Raw genomic sequence first — 23,923 nt, forward strand, 5'->3', positions numbered from 1 at the left:
ACTATTTCCGAAATGCATCCAACAAAGTGACGTTAGTCCTATTCAAATAATGCACTTGGATATATCACTGGCAAACATAACCTCAACGCAAAGAAAAAAATCCACAAGATTCAAAGACACAGACAAATATTGCTGGCTCTCCGGTGCAAATGCTTTTTTTTTTTATTACTTCACTGTTTGCATTTTTTAGATGTCTTGTACTTGGACAGAAAGTGCCCGACACCCTCAAAACATCGTGGCTTATCGAACTTTCCTATGACAAGGGGAGGAAGTCTCACGCTTCTGTGAGCGTTTCAGGTTTCAACACAGTACAATGCCACCCACCCTTGTACAATTTTCCGGCTGGCGCTTCTCTCTTTTAAAACCTTAAGTCCGTTTGGGCTCGGCATTAAAAAAAAAGGCTGCAGTTTCATCGACAATGACAATATTGTTCAGTGCGTATGAATTGATTGTATGAGCCACTCCTTTTCGCCAACTGTCGGCATCGCCAGTGTTCGCGGATTCTGCTTCTACACACACCGTCTGCTACGTGATATTAAGGCGTTCCTTAAAACGCTGAATACAAAAGACTTACGATTTCACTTGAACTTAGCAAATATGAAGCACACTGTAGACACACCGAAGTGAGTGAAAGTGCGGTTACCTACCCCTGTACGTTTTGGAAGACGCATTCTATCACGAGGCGGATCAATTTTGAATTTAAATTACTCTGTAAAATACTACTTTCTTTTAAAACTTAAAGGCAGTTTTCAATTAAAAGTCCGAATTTCGGTAATGGGACCGACATTGTTCTTCGAATTACGAATTATCCGTATTTCGAATTAAACAATTTAAATAATGTGCAAAACTGTATCTCATATTTCCGGGAACGAGAGCATCATCGAATTAGACGCGATTTTGAATTAACCGATTTTGAATTATCAAGGTTCTACTGTATTACCTTATGAATATAGTGATAACATGCATAGGTTCCAATGACATATGGTATTACCCCATTTTTACATTCATGTATTCAATGTTTTCCCATCTCTTACAATGATTTTTGTTGATCCCCTCAGGTTTTCTATGCTCACAATGTACTAAAACCTTCAAATTTACATTTGCAACATTTGACGGTTCCCGCCATGTCAGGCTGTTCGAGATGGGGAAAATAGAAGTATAACAATGTCAGAACCATTCTAAAGTGCTTTGAGTAAAACACGGCATGATAACCAAATCAAACAACCGTGGTATAACTCTTAGCACAGAACTTCCGTTTTCCCTGCGGTGTCGCTTAACCTGAGCACGTGCACTGTTTGAGAAGCTGCACTGGTGTAAAGTTGTGACTATCCACTCTCGCACCACGGATGTGATACAATATGTGATGTGCTGGATCACCTTAATTTTAATATAAATAAATACTCGCTCATTTACTTCTCCATAAACAATATCCCATGGGTGACAGCCTTCAAAGTTATGGCTTGAAGATGATATTTGATCATTAATAATAATAATAATAATAATAATAATAATAATAATAATAATAATAATAATAATAATAATAATAATAATAATTGTACCGGGCGGTACACCCCTATGCCGCGGTTTTAAATCTTGTGCCAATAAATCCCCTCTACAGGAGAAACTCTGAACTTTAAAAACTGGATCAACTCATAAGTTTCTCAGAAGATGTCACTACCGCATACCTGCCAACTTTCAGAAACCAAAAATAGGAAGATTTTTTAATTCTTGGATTTCATCACATATATTCCACCAAGGTCTACGTGAAAAAAGGTTAGGATAAAAGGCATACTTGTCTACAGTTACAACGCGAATTGACCATTAAATTTAAAATCTTAAACTAAGAAAACATAAAAATGGTTACAAGAAAATGTACCTAATCACTCTTATTTATGACATTTACATACGAATAATATTTGTCACACCGACACGCGCAACAAAATGCATAATACCGTATATTCTCGCGTAATTAACGCACTTTTTTGACGAAAAATACAGGCGAAAACTTCGGATGCGATTCAAGGAAATCGGATATTTACAAATTATTTACAATTCATTTACATTTAAAAGATACCGGTACATCAAATATAATCCAAACATAATTGGTTCAACCCATTTGCAGTTATCGTCATTTGGCGTAAAATTCCGGCGTGAGATTTTTTCTGAAAAGTCAAATAGGGTACATCAGATAAGTTAGACACGTGGGTTTGAAGTACCGACACTGGAAAATATTCTTCCCATTACGAGCTGACAATACGACCTGAATGACATACCGGCAAAAAAAAAAAAAAAAAAAAAAAAAAAAAAAAAAAAAAAAAAAAAAAAAAAACTGTCCAACACGAGAAGGGCCGGGCATCGAAGGAGGGACCCTGCTACATTACCCCAAACCGTTCGTATCCAATCTTGTACGAATGACGTGTCCATCCACCCTTTTTCTTGAAAACGAACGTGGATCACTCGCGGAAAGTTTTACTTTAGGCATTGTTTTTCGTTTTAGAACAATGTAAGCTGCAAGCTTTCTGCCATCAGCTGTTACAGCAAGCATTGCAGTACATCGTTGTTTTTTGCTTCCGGTAGCGCGTGCGATAACACTGTATGTTCCTTTCTTATCGATTGTTCAACTTTATGGTATATGGAAACTGATTGGCGTCTGACCTGCGGTTCCTATAAGGGAGATAAAATATTCCTTCACTTTACGCTTCTCAATCACAAAGCGCTGAAAATGGTTGAAATCATTCGTCACTTTTTGGCATAATATTGTTCTTCGTCGAAGAGAAAGTCCATTTCTCTTCATAAAATTAATTCAGCCTCGGCTAACCTTCAAATACGAGACAATGATTCCACGTGCCGCGGCTATTTCTCATTCTTTAAAATGCAACATTTTGTGAGAAACGGCTTATCCAACATTGCGTAACAAAATCATATAGTTAAGCAGATAATCCTCTACTTGCGGAAACTTGCCGCTTTTTGGTCCGCGAAATGCTTTGCGAGACTTGTTGGCCGCTTGAAGTGCACTTCTGTTAACGCGGTAGCGCATGTTTCATTTGCACACTGAAAACTTGCTGCCCGCTGCTCTATTCACTATGTTTCGGCGTAACTGATCACCGCAAGTGCGTATGATGCAGTATTAATCGAGTACTGTGGACTGACAAACAATTTTGAGATCTCATTATGTCCCGTACGCGAAACACTCGTAAAACTAGTGCAGTGGGATTTCCTGCCGGCCAATATGTTGCCCTGTATTTGGAATGCCAGTTTTCGCAATAGGAAGCCTGCTACCGGTACCTGAGTAGTTGGCATCTTTATTTCGAAACGCATCCGGAGCTGAGTGAAGTTGTGGGTGCGTCAAATTCCACTTTGGACCCAAAAATATTGGGATGTGTAAATTATTCAAGGGCGTCGATTACGGTTCGCGGGAAAATACGGTAGTTTCCTTCAATAGCCGGTAAAATGTACAGAAATTTATACGCATCTCTGAGCACTTGGAGATAACGTTTGTCATATTTTTTGGCCATAACGAGAAACGAAAATACCAGAAACTGTCATAGAAATGCAAGGAAAAACACGTGGCCTACAACTCCGACAAAACTACGCACAGAAACGATGTTAGGAGCGCGCGAACAACACAATAACAAACTCATTCTTTCGTCCCGATTAACTGAGTCGTTAGCGCGCGCTAGCCTCTTGCTTGCAGGACGATTGCCGCCCCGAATCCCCAGCTGTATAAAGCGCACACGCTGCTATGGTGAGCGGGAAACACGATACACGAAGGCGACGGACGAAACACTCACGAAATAAAGCATCAAATACGCTTGAAAATTAGGTTTCGTAAATTACACAAGCACATAAGAATTTATCCTTTATTCTAGGGGAAGAGTATTGGCCGTACTAGAGATTATATTAGTCAAAAATCGGAAGAAGTAAAAATAAATCGGTAAATCGGAAGACGAGTTAAAAACCGGAAAGTTTCCGGGTAAATCGGAAGGGTTGGCAGGTATGCTACCGTAAATTTTGCGATTACGAAGTTGTCAATACTGTGTGGATTTCAACTTGTTTTGTTGTCCACTGATCAAGAAGTGTGGACATTCTCTTATAGATGTCTCTACTAAAAAACTATGATCATGCACCCTGGTGCGAAGTGAAGGAACTTTATTGAAGAAATTTTGTATTCATAAGTTTTCTCCTTACTAAATTTCGTTCATTCATTTGTGGGTTGGCAATATTAATCTTTTCTTTCCGCCAGTTTTGAATTGAGCCAATCCAGAATTTCTGTAATTAATTTTTGACCAATCATGTCTTTCTTCTTCGATTTTGAGTGTACTGTCTACACTGACCAATAAAATTGAGTGGGTGTGGCTGTTTTATTCATGAAAAGTCTTGAATTTTCCCCGAGGGTATAAAAACTGCTGATTTTCTTGTCTCTCGCTTCTCCAAACTCGGAAATCGATCACGCCTGTATTTTTATTACGGCAGGGTAACACCTCATCTCTAATTTTGTTCCCTGCCGTGCCAAACAGCATAATTAGGCCAGACACCAATAAGGAAGTCGGCCTCCCCAATCATGCCTAATTGTGTACTAAAAGGCGTTGATTACCCAGTGACGGACGGAGGTCTCCTCCGTTCTCTACAAAACAGCGGTGTACCAGCTACAAATGCTTCTCGAATTCTAGAGAACTGCATTCCCACAGAGAACTTTTTAATCCAACTGGCCACATCTCACGACGTCCAGCAAGCCCTGAAATTCGGAATTTTCATCCACGGCCGCCAGTTCTACGTAGATCCATGCCCACCGCACATGGTAAATGAATTTGAACCGAAACCGGGGTCTCGGCCACCTGAGTATATCCCTCCCCCTCCCCCACCGACACCGAAACCCTGCACCCAGCCACCTCCGTACATCCCACCTCAACAGCCCTCGTCCTACACCTATACAACTCCGACCACTACCATCACAACCACTACCGCCACATATCCTACCCCCACCTCACCTAAGACCCCCATAACCACCATAGTCTCGACCCACAACTCACCTATAATGATATCTCCCCTCCCAACTACCCCACCCAATACTTCGGTTCGGCCACCCGACGAGGAACCAATGGAAACCACCAGACGACCATCACCGCCACCGCCCGACTGCAATGAACCATCACCGCCACCACCACCGCCCGAGGGCAACCCCAGCTGCGTCGTGAGAGGAGTCAACCCAGGCATACCTCAGCACCTCATCAATCATGAAATTCGACAGGCCGGAATCCATCTCCTACGGGCTTCCAGGATATTCAACGCCACCGGACCCACCTATATGCTGAGGCTACAACTGCAAAGTCCCCAAGAAGCCCAAAGATTGATCGAGCAGGGGATCAGACTATTCGGCCGCCAACATCGTGTGGAGCCATCCCGATCTCCCCCGCAACCCTCCCCCCGCCCATCCACCTCACACAACCGCACCCGACTCCCCAACCCACAATCCCATCAACTAAACTCCCAGACCCGAACCTACCTACTCCAAGTCCTTCTCACATCTTTACTCAACTTCTCTACTCTATACCAACAAGTAACCCAATTCCTTCTACCTAACCACCAACAATAACATGTATCACTGTCTTATACCAATTGTAAATCATAAAGCTCTGTAAACCATAATTGTAAAACCCATGCATATATGTAATCTCTGTACCTTGAACTCAATAAAAAGCAAAAGGAACAGATCTACACCTTTAGCCAAGAGGCCAAACACCTTAACTCCTCCAAATCCAAAGCTCCTTTATTCTAACTACAAACCACTCCAAATCCCCGAACCCCGCCAAATCTCCTGGCCAGAGAGAAGGCGTTACCTTCTAGGTGGCCCGCCCCTTCCCTTCAGGAAGGGGAATGAAAACATCCCCCTTGGTCCTTGGTCCTTGGTCCTTGTCTCTCGGCCACTTCATCAACTTCTAACCTAGTGTATGGACATGTAGCAGGAGGCGGGAAGTGCCTCTTTCATCAGGCAGCAACTCTTCAATAAGGTAATGGCCGTTTAACATCTTTATTTCTTGCTAGTTCAGCAGTTTAACCACACTCGGGAAAGGTCCCAATCACCTTACAATGTAAACTATCTTTCCGACATGTAATTCTTTTTGCCGTTTGATGTAACAACTTCACTAACACGTTGGAGAGGGCCATATTTGAATGTGCTATCCTCCAAAAATCGCGGTATTTTTAATGGTTTGTGAAATTTTTTCAATGCTAGGGTAAGGCATGATTATAACAACTTTTGGAATGCATAGAAAGATCACACTTTCTTCTACACAAAAATGAGTTTTAATTATCATAATAGTGCAGCAATTTTAAAATATAACTTTATGAAAATAACATGTTTTACAAACCAAAAAAAATCTGACGCAGCTATGAATGCCAGTTCAGTTAATATTTCGAAATACGACTTTGTGGGCACATCTATTGAAACACACTAATGCAGATTCTAACCTAATTAGTCAATTGACACTGGTATTCTGGTTTACAACAAGGAATTTGCATTCCCACTGTTCTTTGTTTGACAACGGTGTTGCATCGAGTTGCTGCGGGTACACGGGAAACACCCACATTTTTAGGAAGCGGTATAAAATAGTATTACAGAACCCACTTCAAGGAAGCGATGTAAAACTACGTTACACTTCACACCAATTTGAAATGAGCTCATTTTCTACATTTGCTAACCTGAAGCGCCAGAATCATCATGTTTACTTAGTGTGTAATTGTTATCCTCAACCTCATTTTCAGAAATCGTGTCTTCCATAAGAACATCCATTATGGATTCGTTGTCGAAATTTCGTACACTTGAATTAGACATGCTAAATATTCACAAGAATTACGCAAACAAGCCTGTCTCTCGAACACAAACTCTTCCTGACCACATGTACTGTACATACTATCCCGCCCATTTCACAGCTGAGAGTCAATGATGACGCAGCCTTAGGTTATGTAGGAACGTGGCTGTGTTAACAATGCCTTGAAAGAAGAGCTCTCGACTTATGCTCATAACTAGTATATTTTATGCTTATAGAAGCATTCAGCAGTATCTTATTGAAGTCACAGCTCGCTGAGACGGCAAATACAATTTTCTAGCTACAGTGCAATCATGCCCGTAGATTCTCCGAGCTCCGTCAGCAGCAATGAATTAGCGTGCCCGTAGTTTCTACGAGCGGCGTCTCCAATGTGTTAAATCTGTAACAGCAATTCGGGGATAGAGAGTGCTTTACCCTCTCGAGCTCACCTTCATATTGGTTTGAGGTGACTATGTTTTGTAACTGGTTTTCTTCCTTTCTGTAATGTCTTAACATTTTCTTATACGAGTCACCTCCATAGGTTGGGAATAGCCCCTGTTTCATCATCGGCCTAGTGCCTCTTAGGTTTTAAAAGGTTTCATGTAGGAGTGCAAGTACATGCCTCCATTCTACTTGGTGTTGCGGGCCATTTACGTAACCTGTTCTTTTTTTGCTAAGGCCCAGTAGGTTGGGTACAAGATACCACCGTTTCTTTTTGTGTAAGTTGTGCCTTCATGGCAATTCAGTGTAAAGCCTGGTATTGCCTTTAATAGGCTTGGAAAACTGAGAGCAGGTCAGCTCTTTTAAGTATTTGGATATGTGCCTCTAGGAGGCCTGACATTGCTAGGTGGAAGCAAGTGCTCCATGTTATTAAGGGTTTTCTGCCCTTTGGTAAATATGTGGTTGTGAGCTGAGAGCTCAGAAATTGTAAAAAGTGGAGCTTGAAGCCCAGATTGTTAATTTGTCTCTAAATCTTGGCTTTCCTGGTCTTGTACGTGATTGTCGGTTATTTGTTGACTTGTTGTTATTTGTTAAATTTTGAAATTCTAAGTGAAAATTGTTAAGTTTTGCTATTTTCGAAAATATAACCTTTAATGCAATTTTAATTCATATCTCGGCCTTGTAGGTAGACCCATTCACCCCGGCACCTTCTTTCACCTCTGCTGTTCCACAGATACCTCGGAATAATAATAATAATAATAATAATAATAATAATAATAATAATACGTAATGAGATTCTAAATACTCCCAGAGGTGGGGTAACAGAACACTAACTATTAAGTACACACTAACTTGGAAATTAAGGATCATTAATGAGAATTTATGAAAGTACCAATTAAAATAACCATTTATTAGGATGATAAACGTGACAGGGTATTTACAAACTCTGAACTCACGGAAAAAAAAACTGAATGAAATAAAATTGAAGAAAATGAACTGTTACGCCGAGACTTGCAGTAATTTATGCCATTAGCTCACCATTTGTAGATTCTGTTATCTGGACACATTCGAAGTATCAGCTGATGTTTGATGGACCTCTCATACCGGCATCATCATCTCTCGTTGTAGGTACCAGTCCTATTTCTGATTCGTGCATAGCCCACTAATTGGACAACGACTTTGCTGACTTTAACACTTCCTATGATACTCCTTACATAATATTGTAATGAGCCCTAATTTCAATATCAAAACCACCTTGGGTTACGTTCATGGCAAGAAAACACTTATATTCTTCCGTATTAGAGAACTGTAGCATAACTAAATACATGACAAAGATATCTCCTGTTCTAGACAAATCAAAACCGGTCTCTCGTTGACTTTATCTCTCGTCATTGAGATAACCAGGTCTCAATGAGAGTAATTTTGAGTAGTGCTCTACTCAGATGCGAAGTGAACTAAGTTAAGACCTTCAGAAGTTAAGACCTTCTCTGATGTCCAAGATGTTCTCCGATGTACAAAAAAGCTATATAATGTCTAATAATGGACCATTTATATTGGTATTATAAATTTACTCATTTGGGACAAATATTTCAGGTTCCCTATGGAAATCAATATCTATATCATCTGATGGTCAGGCAGACATCAATTTTCGGTAATGAGACAAAGTCTCTCATAGTGCATTGGCACTGCCAGTAGCTCCAAGTAGCCTACGCAGTGGCCTCCATGGTATGCACTAGCCATGCGTCTTTGTGGGTGTGCTACGTACCAACTGATAAGCCCAACTTAGCACACTGGGGCGAAATGCTGGCAACCAGGAATGAGTTAGCTGGAAAATTTATAATGTCCAATAATGGACCATTTATTTTGGTATTATAAATTTACTCATTCGGGACAAATATTTCACGTTCCCTATGGGAATCAATATCTGTATCATACGTGGTATGTTCCAAGCTGTCAGTGGAGAGATGGTGTGGAATGACATCAGTAGACGGATAAGTTTGAGTGGTGTCTTTAAAAATAGGAAAGATAGGAAAGATCACAATATGGAGATAAAGTTGGAATTCAAGAGGACAAATTGGGCCAAATATTCATTTAGGAAGGGGAGTTAGGGATTGGAATAACTTACCAAGGGAGATGTTCAATAAATTTCCAATTTCTTTGCAATCATTTAAGAAAAGGCTAGGAAAACAATAGGTAGGGAATCTGACACCTGGGCAACTGCCCTAAATGCAGATCAGTAGTGACTGATTGACTGATTGAAAGGGAACCAGGGGAGAGTGTTATCTAGGAAATGGATTACGGCAGATGTTGAGGAAAGTAGAAGAGGAGGAGGGAAAGGAAGTGGTAGTGTTTCACATTGGTACTAACAACATAAGGCAAGCAGGTATAAGTACCATCATAGCTGGGGATGTGTGGGGTCTGGTAAATTCAGCACGGGTGAAGTTTACGGAGGCGGAGAATGTTGTCAGTGGAATACTATGTAAGAGGGATACTAAATGGAAGGTGATTGGGGATTTTAATGAAACTATGGAGTGGGTATGTGGGAAACTGGGAGTGAGATTTCTTGATTCTAATGGGTGGGTAGGAGATAGGGATGTGCACTCAGATGGCCTTCACTTAAACCGAAGTGCTACGTGTAAGTTAGGAAATTTGTTTAGAAGAGTTGTAGGGATGTACATTCAGGGAAACCGGATGGTCTGGGGAACGGTAACAAGAGTACAGGGATCTGGAAGTCAAGTACGGATGACATAAAAATGTTAATTTTGAACTATAGAAGACAACATCATAAGGACACCCTGCAGTTAATTGAAGAACAGTTCAGTAAAACTAAATCAAGGGACTACTACAAAACCTTCAGAAAGCAGCTCCAAAAATATGAACCCCCGACCCTACTGATGAAGGATGAAGATGGTAAGCTGGCCCATAACAATAAAGACAATGCAGAAATTCTGGCTAAACATTTCAACAAGCTTTTAAATTGTGAGGAACCTACAGAACTCCTTCATTTGGACACCAACACCCCGATAAAAACATCACCAGAAAACATCAATCCCCCCACAATAAAGGAAGTCTACCAAGCTCTGAATAAATTAAAAAACTACAAAGCGCCAGGAGAAGATCAGACCTTTGCGGAAATCTGGAAATATGCAGGAACCTCAGCAAAAGTTGCCCTCCATCAACAACTTGTCTCTATCTGGATTAAAGAAGAACTACCAGAACACTGGACAACAGCCCTCATTCATCCTATGCACAAAAAAGGGGACAAAACCGACCCTAATAACTACAGGGGAATCTCTCTCCTAGACATAACATACAAAATATTTTCAATAATCATCCTTAATAGGATAAGTTTACAACTTGAGAAAGAACTAGGAGAATATCAAGGAGGTTTCAGACCCTGGAGGAGCTGTCCTGATCAGATCATGAGTCTTAAGTTGATAATGGACTATAACAGGAGAAGAAACAGAGATATGGTGATAACATTTGTAGATTTCAAGAAAGCTTATGATTGCATCCATAGAGAATCTCTGTTTAAAATTTTAAGACACCTTGGACTACACCCCAAATTAATAAACATGATAAAATTGACTCTCACCAATACCAAGTCAAAAGTGAAGTTTAGGGGGGAAACATCAGAGACATTTGAAATTAAAACTGGACTACGGCAGGGAGATGGGCTCTCACCACTATTATTTAACTGTGCTCTAGAAATGGTAATGAGGGAATGGTTTAGAAAATCTCCCCCCAAAATAAATATTGGCCGAAAAATCAAAACAAATTGCCTGGGTTTTGCTGACGATTTAGCATTACTAGCAGTGGACATAAAAGAAGCAAAAACCCAGATATCAGAACTTCAAAACATTGCAAATAAAATTGGCCTCAAAATATCATTTGAAAAAACAGAAATTATGCCCCAAAAACCAACACAGCTAAAAGAAGTCACCATAAATGGTAATAAAATCAAAATAGTAACTCAGTTTAAATATCTTGGAGAAGTAATAACACATAATTTAAATGAAAAAATCTCAATCCAAGTAAGAACAAATAGATTAGCTAAAGCACAAAAATTAACATGGGATATCTACAAAAAGAAATGTCTATCAATAAATACAAAAATAAAACACTACAACACAGTTATAAAACCGGAAGCTACATATGCAGCAGAAACACTCTTTTACCTGAATAAACAATCAAAGACTGACAGACTTCAGAAAATTGAAAGGAGGATTGGAAGAACCTGTATCAACAAAAAATATCAGAAAGATGGACAGTGGCGGTTAATATCTAACAAAGTCGTGTACAAAGAGCTAGAACCCATTACAGATACTATGCGTAAGAGGAGACTGGGATTCTTTGGACATATCATGAGGATGCAGGACTCGAGACTTCTGAAACAACTAGTACAACACAATCTCGTCTCAAAAAATACCACAACAGGATGTAAATGGATCAGAGAAGTAAGAGAGGATCTGAAGGAAATAGGCCTTACAACAGAAGACACCAAGAATAAGATAAAATTGAATACAAAACTCAAGAATACAAACCTCCGCTTTACCCTTACACAAAACAAACCAACAACACGCACATTTTCAACTGAGGAAAGGGCACGAAGATCGGAGCGTCTGAAGAAGTACTGGGAGGACCGCAAAGCCCGAACAATCCCTTCAAAGAGACCTGAACGACGGACTGACTAAAGTGATCCTATGTGGTCATAAAAGAAGAAGAAGAAGAAGAAGTATTGTAAAGAAAGGAAAAGAATTAAGTAATTTAATTGATATATACTGTGCCATTCCACTATTCCAGAAATAAAACTCAATCGAGTCGAGATGAACGCGATTACTGACAACGAAGTTAAACATAATGAATAAATTATATAAAATATCACGGAAGTTCAGAATAACATGAAGTTTAAATGTATAAGATCATAATGGCAGTGGTAAAGACAAAATAAGAATTCGAATTGTTAAGACCAACACTGTAATAAGACACAAAAATGAAAAAGCAATCTAAGGGAATGGACGTACTGTGATCTAGGAGCTGATTAAGTCGCATAAAGCTATTGAGAAAGAAGAGAATTTAAGAAGGAAAGGTTATTTACAATGTTTAAATAACAATATAATGCAAGAATATCTAAGAAGATTAATTAAATGCACATTATATATTAACATACACAACTGTAGAACTGATTAGCGATGGCATTAAAAACTGCAAGGACAAAGCCTTGACTAGAGAAGAAGATATTCAGTATAACGCAACATCAACTTTTAATAATTGATAAAGCTATTTTGTATGAGATAAAAAGTGAAATAATTGCAGACATATTGGAGATCTAACAGCAATTGAAATTACAAAAAGCAATATTAAGCAGAATCTAATAACTACATTAAGTTAGAACGCTTTGAAAACGTCAATATGTTACAGCTGATTTCATCAATGTGTTTTGTCTTTTCAATTGAGCAATTCAAGAACACCAAGGCCCTCAAAGACGACTCGAGGTACACTATCTGGATAGCAGAAGCAGGAGGAATTCCAACAAAAGCAAGAAGAATTTCAGCAGAAGCAGATTGCCGAAGTAGAGTCAAATATTGCCAACTCTCCAGTGAACAATGCAGCAAGAACGTTTTGAAGCAGAAGGGCGTTCCAGACCTTTCAGGATACTCTGGTACTTCAGAAGGTACATTTGAGCAAACTCCCTTCGGAAGTCCAGCTGTGGAATGTCAGATCCAGTAGTTCTCATGGAAATTAAAGCATTCTCTACTGCTGTGTCTATCAACCAGATGAATATTGGCCACCACCACTTCTTGCCCCTAATTCCAACATGCTATATTCCAAATTAGCATTCATCTGGTTGTTATTCCCAATGTATCTGTTATACTTTGTGACAAGAAGAAGGTGGTAGACAATATTGCTTTTTTTCTCATATCAACAATAGCGGTTGGCTAATGTTACTTGTTTCATGCCATGCACCAATGAGGCTACTTTCATAATATATGTATGTTCAGTCTTCAGCCCTAAGGCTGGTTGGATCCTCAACAGCTCTGCCATCAGCTGTCATAGATAGCCTAAGCATCACTGAAGAGGCATACTAGGGAAATGAGGAGTGAGGTAGTTTCCCGTTGTTTTCCTCAACTTTCATAATAGCATTGTCCATCCAACTAGCTACCAACACTCACCTGTTGTTGTTCAAACTGAAATCATATGATCCCCTTTTAACTTTTATAAAAGCCTCTGAATTTTTTAAAGGACAATCTTTAGAAAAACTGTTTTGCTTGATTGAGCCTTTACCACTGCAGCCCAATTCCTTCAAGTGTGCTAGAAGAGGCAATCCAATAAAAAACATTGTCAAAGTAAAACTGTAATTTCAGACAATTAACTTGTGGGGGAAGGTTATTTACGATCTATAACATGGAAGTGACTGACTTTCTAAACTTTCCCTCATCATCTATATTGGAATTTGGAATTTCACCCTGATAAATTTTGAAATTTATAAGAAATCCATTTTATAAATTCAGACACCATACTTTATAGCCAAATTGAATGGATTTGTTTCTGATGCACTGCTCGCACACATGACGTCCAAACTACTTAATCATAAATTTGTCATGCCGTATTTACGCTAATAATCCCCGCATCCTAATTTTAGGAAGGATAGTTTTGAAAAAAATGAATTCAACTAAAATTCCTTCCAGTGAAAGAGTAACAGGCATAAACAAACGTTTCATATCACTCCTCGAGTTCCACGTGGTCTTTACGCAAGTGTGAAGGATACAGCTACAGTACTTTGCTTGAACATACCTAAGATAATAAAAATGCATTATCACTCCTATAAAACATATTTGCCATGAAAATTAGCAAACAGGACTTCTTACGTGACAGGTATTTCATTAATCTGAACTTGCAATAGGTCTGATTCACCGTAGATCAGAAGATTCTTTGTCTCTTGCATCACTAGAATCCTCTCCTAAATTATTTACAAATTCGTCAGACTCCATGTGTAAAACATTTCTCATATGCAATCCCCTTTTGCTCAGAGAGTAACATGATCAGTGGTAGATAATTCTTTTCATGCAATGTAAACACTTGAAACAGACACACCTGTAAACTCGTTTGTTAGTTTTATGATACAGTAAAACCTCATTAATTTGAAGTCATTGGGACACAGAAATGTAACTTCGAATTACTTGATTTCGAGTTAACCACCAACTCATAATTCAGAAATGTCAACCCTTGTTGCATCACAAAGTATTCTAAGACCCATTAATGCATGCAATCACCTTAATTCACAGTTTAAATCTTCCAAATGCTGTGGAAAAAACTATTTCTGAAATATATCCAACAAGGTGCATTTACATCAGGGCCTCTCAAACGCCCAAATACTCACGCATGCAAATCGAGGCGCAAGAGCTCCATGCACTGTGCATCGGTCCCGCTTGGCTCGGACCAACGCTTCGTCTCTGGACTACTCGGCTGAGCTCGGCTTGGATTTGGAGCGCTACGGAGGAAGTGAGGAAGAGGGAGACAGGGGAGCGAGCGAGACAGGCGTGGGGAAAGAGAGAAACAGCTCTATTGCTCCAAATCAAGGAGTGGGGGTCTGCACTCTGGTCAACCAAACAAAGTCGTCTTTTGCACCGTGCACAGTGCATGCACCAGGCGCACGCACCCTGAGAGGCCCTGATTTACATTATTCAAATAAAGCACTTGGTTAAATCACTGGCAAACATAACCTCAGGCAATGAAAGAAAAATAAATTATTCAAAGATGAGGAGAAATTATGCTAGCTTTCCTATGGAAGTGCCTTATTTTTTGGATTACTGTACTGTTTGCATTTTTAGATGCCTTGTACTTGCACAGAAACATCGTGGCTTATTGAACTTTCCTATGATGTGGGGAGGAAGTCTTTCACTTCCGTCTGCATTGCAACACAGTAGAGTGGTCCCATTTCCTTTAAAACCATAAGTCTGTTTGATCTCGGCATTAAGAAAGAAGATGCAGTTTCATCGGCATTGACAATACCAAAGGAATGGAAGGAATCTATAATAATACCAATTTATAAAGGAAAGGGTGATAAAAGGAAACCAGAGAACTACAGACCAATCAGCCTGACCAGTATAGTTTGTAAAATACTGGAGAGTTTAATAGCAAAGTACATCAGAGGGATATGTGATGATAAAAACTGGTTCATAAGGAGCCAGTATGGATTTAGAAAGAAATTTTCTTGTGAGGCACAACTGGTGGGATTTCAGCAGGACATATCAGATCAGTTAGATTCGGGAGGCCAGTTAGACTGCATAGCCATACATCTTTCCAAAGCCTTTGATAGAGTGGGACATGGAATATTATTAAAGAAATTGGAGGGAATAGGATTGGACAGAAGGGTTATACGTTGGATAAGAATATTTCTAAATTCAAGGGTTCAGAAAGTCAAAGTAGGAAATAATGTATCACAGGAAGAGAAAGTTTGGAAGGGAATTGCACAGGGTAATATAATCGGTCCGTTACTTTTCTTAATATACACAAATGATTTAGGGAACAATATAACATCAAAAATAAGATTGTATGCAGATTGATAAGATTGATTTGACAATAATGTTTGATGCATACTAATTGATTATAACTATGAGCCATGCACTTTTGCCAACTGCTGGAATAGCCAGAGTTCATGGACTCTGTTTCTCAGTGTACCATTTATAGGGAAATAAATAACACTGAGGGTTATTCAGAAGTACAAAGGGACCTTGAGAGTATCCAACAATGGCTTGAAGAAAATAATATGAAGGTTAATGGAGGCAAATCAACTCTTACAACATTTTACTAACAGGAGATTTAAAACTGAATTTGAATATACTTTGGATGAGGTAGATATCCCAAAAGATGGCAAGTGCAAATACTTAGGTGTGAGATTTGAAAGTAATTTGCACTGGAAGGGTCATATTGATGACATCGTTGGGAAAGCATACAGATCGTTACATGTCATAATGAGGCTACTTAAAGGATGCAACAAAGAATTAAAAGAAAAAAAGTTACTTAAGTATGGTTCGTCCATTATTGGAATATGCAAACAGTGTTTGGGATCCTCACCAAGAATACCTAATGAAAGAAATAGATAGTGTGCAGAGGAAAGCAGCAAGATTTGTAACAGGGGATTTGAGGAGAAAAAGTAGTGTAGGCCTATCAGAAATGTTAGAGGAACTTGGATGGGAAACTTTTTAAGTAAGAGAAGAGAGAGAACTAGACTTATAGGATTATATAGAGCCTGTACAGGAGAAGAAGCAAGGGGAGAAATCCGTGAGAGGCTTCAGTTGGAAAATAATTATATTGGCAGAACTGACCACAAGTATAAAATTAGAAGGAATTTTAGCAGAAGCGATTGGGGTAAATTTTCATTCATTGGGAAGGGCGTGAAAGAGTGGAACAGTTTACCAGGGGTAGTGTTTGATCCTTTTCCAAAATCTGTAGAGATATTCAAGAAGAGAATAAACAGCAACAGAGAAAATAAATGAAATGTTAGAGGGCATTTGACCAGAGCAAGTTATTGTAAATAAAAAATTGTGTGAATAAATTAATTCCATCCCCTGGTCTATGGAGTTTGGACAGCCGAAGTAGGGGACTGCCTGTAGGGGTGAAGTACAGTGAGGACTTCGAGGGCTCTGGGACTGCTATGGTAGCCATGAAGGCCCTTCAGGAACTCTGAAAAGTAGTGCCAAATGGGGCTCTGGTTAAGACGCAGCAGGTCATTATGCTACTTAGGTTCCAAAATGGGTAAAAAATAAATAAGTAAATAAATGCAATGTAAATTTTAATCTTATACCAGTTGTATAGTATTATTTGAAGTAATTTCAGATACTGTATATGAGTTGACTATGTTTGTAAGTACAGCAGAGATTATAAGTAGAATTTTGTAAACAATATAAATTTATTAAGGATGAACTGTGTGTTTAATAGAAAAAATTGTCAGCATAAATTGTATAATATTGTATTCTAGGAAAATTTTCTTCTTCTCTTGTTAATTTAAAATTTAGTGCTTGACAATAATGTATTTTAGTGTACCATTTGCCACTGAGGTAGACACCTCATTTGCAAATAAAGAGATTTTTAATTGATTTGATTTGACAATAATGTTTGATGCATACTAATTGATTATAACTATGAGCCATGCACTTTTGCCAACTGCTGGAATAGCCAGAGTTCATGGACTCTGTTTCTCAGCACACTGCCTGCTATATGATATTGTGGCATTCCTTAAAACACTGAATACTAACAAATTACAATTTCACTCAAACTTAGCAACTATGAAACACACTGTAGACATACCAAAGCAAGTGAAAGTGCGGAAAGCTACCCCTGCACGTTCTGGAAGACATGTTCTATCATCATGCCTAGAAAATTCAAAATTAAATTAGGTGCTCTATAAAAACTAATTTCTTTTAATGCAAAGGCAGTTTTGAATTGTTTTCTGTTTGAATATGACATATGGGGGCAGTTTTCTTCCGTCTGCAGTTACACAAACCATAACTGTACACCCAGCATCGAAAACTATATGAACCAGGAGCGTGTTGCCAACCTTGACGCAAATAAAACCCGCACCCGAATTTCGTGCCTAAAACTTAAAAAAAAATATGCAGGGATTATTCGCGCAAATATGTAATTCAAATTCTGTTCTGGTTTGAAATGAGTAAGTAGTCTTCAACAAACTTATAACTGGTCTCAGTTTCCCCATTTTATTCAGTCCATAGCGTGAAGTGTTATCCATGCAATGTAAACAAAGCATAATTTGAATAAACCTATCTCGTACACTGCTGTGCACACCATATGGTTTTACATATCTTCCACAGAATCCCAATAACACTTCTTTCCAGGAAGTTTGTTATACCCAGGAATAATCAATATACACACAAAAAAATTACCATTTCATTTCCTCATATATCATGTTATGATCAAGCAATTTTTTTTTTTAACAAAGCACATGGTAACAAGAAGCGAGATCACTTCACTGGTAAGATAGAGTTTCACAAATTGCAATACATGATTTTTTTTAAACAACTCACATCCAGTATAGAGAATGGCACATTTATTTAGAGAATATCACATTCTGACCATGTATAAGTTTGAAGATTACCTTCAAGAGTTCCTTCCTGAGCATTTTCTTTCTCCACCTGTTCATGTTCCTTGTCTTCATTCAACTCGTTCTGTATCTCCACTAGTTTTAGCCCTAGGGACAAGAACAGTGACAGTAAGCGCTTACCATTTGACTACATGTAAGGTAGAATGTCTTAGTAATTATTGAGTAACACCACCTTTACAATACTGTACAATATTATTCATTTTCATTTTATTTTAGAAAGGGACTGTTTTGTCTCTTCGTTGTGAGACAGCTTGATGATGATGATGCTTGTTGTTTTAAGGGGCCCAACATCTAAGGTCATCGGCCCATGTGAGACATCTTGAGCCTAAAAATAATTATATCAGTAATAGGAAACACATAATATTCTTGGTAGTTGTTTTTAGCATCTGTCTGCCATCTTTATTAAAATAGGAATACCAAGAATATCATGTATTTCCTACTATAATTATCTTTAGGCTGAAGATGTCTCACAAGGATGAGATGAAACATGTCCCTTTTTAAAACAAAATAAAAAGGAACAATATTGTACAGTATGTCTGTAATTAATTTCAGAACCAAAAATAAAATTCTCCAAACTCAACATCTTCACATAATTTTCGGTTCGCGCCTCCCTGTGGTTTGGCTGGATAGCCTCTGGGAAAATGGAGATTTTCAGAAGGTGAACTAGATTGGAATTCCTCTGCAGTTAACAACCGTAGTTGTAAATCAGAGCTTGCTCAACTCAAGGCTGACTACCTTCAAAAGTCAATTAGGGAAAGGTCTTTTAGAAAAAGAATTCCACCACTCTCCCCAGCAAGAAAGCAGAAGAATGCTACATTATATTTGGTGGGTAGCCACCTAAAAGACAGCAATGAGTCAGAGTGTTTGCAATCACCCAAACATACATCAGAAGACAAGAACAGTATCAAGCATAACCAAATCAACTACACTGCCACACACACACAATCTTAATTCTCTATTGAAAACAGGAAAACTTAAAAGTTTTATTCATGAATTGAATAAAAATAAAATTTTGATAGTGGGTTCCAAGGGATGAGAAATACAGTGGAAGAACCATTTGAATATGAAGGATACAGAATTTACAGCGGGAAGCCTGGACAAAAGATTGTGAAACAATGACTGCAATTTGGATCAGGGTTTATAGTAAATATTAACATTATAGACTCTATCATGGACTTTCAAGCCATCTCATCAAGAATTGGAACTTTAACTTTAAAACCAACAAACAAAATTTATACTATGTCATAAATGCCCATGCCCCAACAAATGAGAAAAATTTTCTAATAAAGTCCAGAAAAAAAGTGGAATTTTTTTTGGATCTCCTAGTAACAGACAAAACATCAAATAAATACAATATTAAGATTCTATTAAAGGATTTCAATGCCCAACAGGGAAAGGAAAAATACTGAGATATAATTGGAAAATGGGCTCCACACAAATTTACAAATAAGAATGGTCAAAGACTTGTTGAATTATACAGAGAACACAACCTCATTTCTAAATCCACATACTTCAAAAGGAGTTCAAACAAACTTAAAACTTGGAAGCACTCTGACTGGAGAAAAGGGGAATGGCAGCTGTATCATGTGTGTATGAACAAATCCTTTCACAGAGAAATTTACAATGTTAAAGTGCTGAGAGGAATAGACACTGGTTCAGACCACTACATAGTGAAAATCAAAATTAAATTCACACCATTAAAGAAGAAGAAATCAAAAAACAATAAAGGAAAACGGAATTACGATCCAGACCAATTAATCAGAAATGACAAATATCATGGAGTCACACTGGCCATAAAATTAACAGGTGATTTATAAGAACTTATACCAATTCTCAAACAACAGGCTGAAAATTTAGCCCCCTTAAATCCATGGAAAAGACATGCCTAGTGGACAGACTGTGACAAATGTCATGAAGAAAGACACTTCCCCCAGGGCAATGCTAAAATTTCAAACTCACAAAAGAGAAAAAAATGCCATCAACTTCAGAAATATTAAGAAAAATTCACCCAAACTATTAGAAAAATGAAGAGACAATTTAAAAAATATATAATTAGGTACGGTACCTCAATAGAAGAAAACTACTGGTTATTTACAATCTGCAGCCTCTAGTGATAAAGTTTTCTGATTACTGAGAGATTTTAGATATAATATGATATGAAAAACAATTGGTAAAGTAAATGATTTGACACCTCAAGTAAAATCACTGATTGGCACTAATATGTATTCAAATCGGGAGATATTTTAAGATTGAGTATACCTGAATCATCTGTGAGGTGCGTAAAGAAGAAAATATATTTTGGTGAGGAATTAGTCTTAGCGAGTGGTTGGCTGTTACAAGAAATCTGTATTATCTTAGTGATAAAGTAGTTAATAGTTGTAGAAATTTAGCAAATTTTGTGTGTGTGATAACTTACATTTAGTTCCACAAATATTGGTGTTTAGTGTTTGTTTGTAGTAATTGAGATTAGGGTATTTATTTACAATTTTTACACTGGGAAGTTCCGTAGGCGTTCGCTAGATTTCAAGCTGTAATTTAGAACTGCGTGAGAGAAGAATTTTTTAAATATTATTATTAAAATATCTGTAGGTTTGTTGATAAAATACTTACAAAGACAGGATATTAAAAAGAATAGTAACTTCGGCAGTGGTTATATTAGTGCAGGTAATTGACAGGGTAGTTCAAATAGCAGTTCAACTGTCCCACCTATCCCGAAGGTACCGGTAACAACTTCTTCAAATAACGCGATACTGTTGTAAATTTTGTTTAAAGAAGGGATTTCAACAGAATATACAGTATTTCAGTGGCAAAATAGTTAACAGTTGTTGTACGGTATTGTTATTGATTATTGTCGCTCTTCATGTTCAAATATTGCATTGGTGGCTACAGTTGTGAACAAAGGGTGTAGTGTAGTCAAGTAAATATAAATAAAAATCAGCTGATCTTGTATTCCGTTCATTTGTAATTCTGAGTAGGTAGTTAAAGTATCCGTAATTTATATTTAGCTCCCTCGATCTTTCAGTATTTATGAGTGGTTAGCTAATAATAATAAAGTTCATATATCCCAGTAATTGCAATTCAAGTCCGTAGAGTAGTAGGAGTAGTTTTGACAAATATTTTTGAGAAATTATAGTAGACAACCTCGTATTTTTCAGTAATTAAGGACACTTTTATTCTCCGTCCCGTGGAGTAGGGAAAATAATAGTAATCCACCAGCTGTAATAATCACATAACCACATTTCCGTTGAGAATTGTAGTGAAGATAAGGTATATTAGATAGTATCTTGCATGTTGTATTCATGTTTTTCTTTGTGTACGGCAATCCTTTCGATACTTAAGCATTTAACCAAACGAAAGGTTTCATTTCTATTAGAGCATAGTAGGATAAAGTGATACTAAATAAATAATCTTCTGTCTATGTGTTTAACTTTGTTGGCAACCCTTGAGTACGATGTTCTACGATAAGATATCAACGATATAAGTTCATATCTTTAAATATGGTAGTTCTTGCAAATTTCAAACTTTAGACCTAATTGCAATTTTCATTACTATTTGTGCTTAATAATAACCTATTGTAATTAGGATATGTCTGAACGTAGTTTAAAAACTGTTGTAGTGCACTGTAGTGACTTATTAGAAATTAGAGTGCTTATTCTATTGTTTTGAGTAGTCTTGCGAATTTCTAACTTTAATTGTTATTTCCATTTCAGTTTGTGCTTAGTAATAACCTGTTGTATTATAATTAGGATACATCTGAACGTAGTTTAAAATCATTGTAGTGTATTATAGTAGGTATCTTATTATAAATTAATGTGTTTATTCTATTACTGTGAAATATTTGTGTAGTATAGTATCTGTAGTATCTATAGTATCTGTATTAGCTCTCTTACTAGAATTCTGTTGCAGTAATTAGGGTAGACTTAACTGCAGTTTAGAATTGTGTAGACCTAATTCTTGTGTATTACTTTTGGTTGTCAGTAATTAACAGCAATTTTCATTCTGTTAGGGTGTTGTAGGAAAACAAAGTTCATACAACTAAGTAGTATTGTAGTGTAGTAGTAGCTTATATTAATTACCTTGTTGTTGTGTGATCTTTGTGAACTATCTTAGACAATATTTCTTTCCTTTCATTTTTATAGCCAATATTTCTTTCCTTTCATTTTTATTTTGCACAGAATAAGTTATTTTATTTTTCCTTTTTTTCCCCCATTATTCCGGAAATAATGGCTAAGTAGTGCAAGTGTAGGAACTGTGGGTGTGGTCAGGCATTAAGGAGTATGAGGGAGGAGTTGGAGAGTTTGAGGGAGATAATTAGGATTCTCTCAGAGAACAGGAAGGAAAGTAGGCCTCCCTCAAATAATGTACAGGATACAATAGGTATAAAGGAGGGATGGGAAGGAAATGGGGGAATTGTAGAAGACAGGTGGTCTAATGTTTTAAGGGGAAGGAGACTGCAGGCTAAGGGCTCTGTTCAGGATCAGAATTCAGGACAGGTGTCTGTGAGAAATCAGTACGAGTCACTGCAGGTAGAACGACTGAGGGAAGATGAGGAACAGGGAACTGCTGCTGAGATGTATGGAAATAGGAGGAAGGGAAAAGGTAGGAAAGGAAAATGTAGTGTAGTGGAAAGGAAAAGACAGGTGGAACAGGATCATGGGAGGGAGAAAAGGGAGGAGGAAGTGGCTTCTGCAGCAGTGAGAGAAGATAGGGCTGAGCAGGAGGGGAGGGGATCAAATGAGGTGGGTAGGGTTGAGGCTCTGGTCATGGGGATTCCATTATTAGACATGTGGGGAAAGTGTGTGGAGGAAAGGGAACCAGGGTAGAGTGTTATCCAGGAATGAGGTTGAGGCAGGTGTTGAGGAAAGTAGAAGAGAAGGAAGAGGGAAAGGAGAAGGTGGTAGTGTTTCATGTTGGTACTAACAACGTAAGGCAAGCAGGTACAAGTACAAACGTAGTTGGGGATGTGTGGGATCTGTAAATTCAGCACGGATGAAGTTTAAGGAAGCGGAGATTGTTACCAGTGGAATGCTGTGTAGGAGGGGATACTGACTGGAAGGTGATTGGGAATTTAAATGAGACTGTGGAGTGGGTATGTGGGAAACTGGGAGTGAGATTTCTAGATCCTAATGGGTGGGTAGGAGACAGAGATCTGCACTCAGATGGCCTTCACTTAAACTGCAGTGGTACATGTAAGTTAGGAAATTTGTTTAGAAGGGTTATAGGCAGGTACATTCAGGGAAACGGGGTGGTCTAGGGAACGGTGTTAAGGGAACAGGGAACTGGAAATCAATAAAAATGTTAGTGCTCAACTGTAGAAGGATTGTAAACAAAGGAATCAAATTAATTAAATAGATATATACTTACCAGATATTGTAATAGGAGTTGAACCATGGCTGAGAAATGATATAATGGATGCAGAAATATTCTCATAGAACTGGAGTATGTATCGTAGAGATAGGATAGGAAAGGTAGGAGGGGGAGTATTCATTCTGGTGAAAGAAGAATTTGTAAGCTACGAAAAAGTTAAGGATGAAATACATGAAATTCTGGGTGT

At 38.0% G+C, this 23,923-nt stretch overlaps 1 long non-coding RNA gene across 2 annotated transcripts in view; it reads right to left on the reverse strand.

Annotated features, from left to right (window-relative positions):
• Nucleotides 1–23,923, reverse strand: part of LOC136872445 (uncharacterized) — a 164,613-nt gene that overhangs the window by 90,773 nt on the left and 49,917 nt on the right. For both annotated transcript variants that reach the window (XR_010859900.2, XR_010859899.2), the window contains exon 2: nucleotides 18,364–18,456. This is a non-coding gene — a long non-coding RNA (uncharacterized lncRNA). The remainder of the gene's footprint in view (nucleotides 1–18,363; nucleotides 18,457–23,923) is intronic.

This window comes from Anabrus simplex, chromosome 4 (genome assembly GCF_040414725.1).
Source record: "Anabrus simplex isolate iqAnaSimp1 chromosome 4, ASM4041472v1, whole genome shotgun sequence".
Lineage (NCBI taxonomy): Eukaryota > Metazoa > Arthropoda > Insecta > Orthoptera > Tettigoniidae > Anabrus > Anabrus simplex.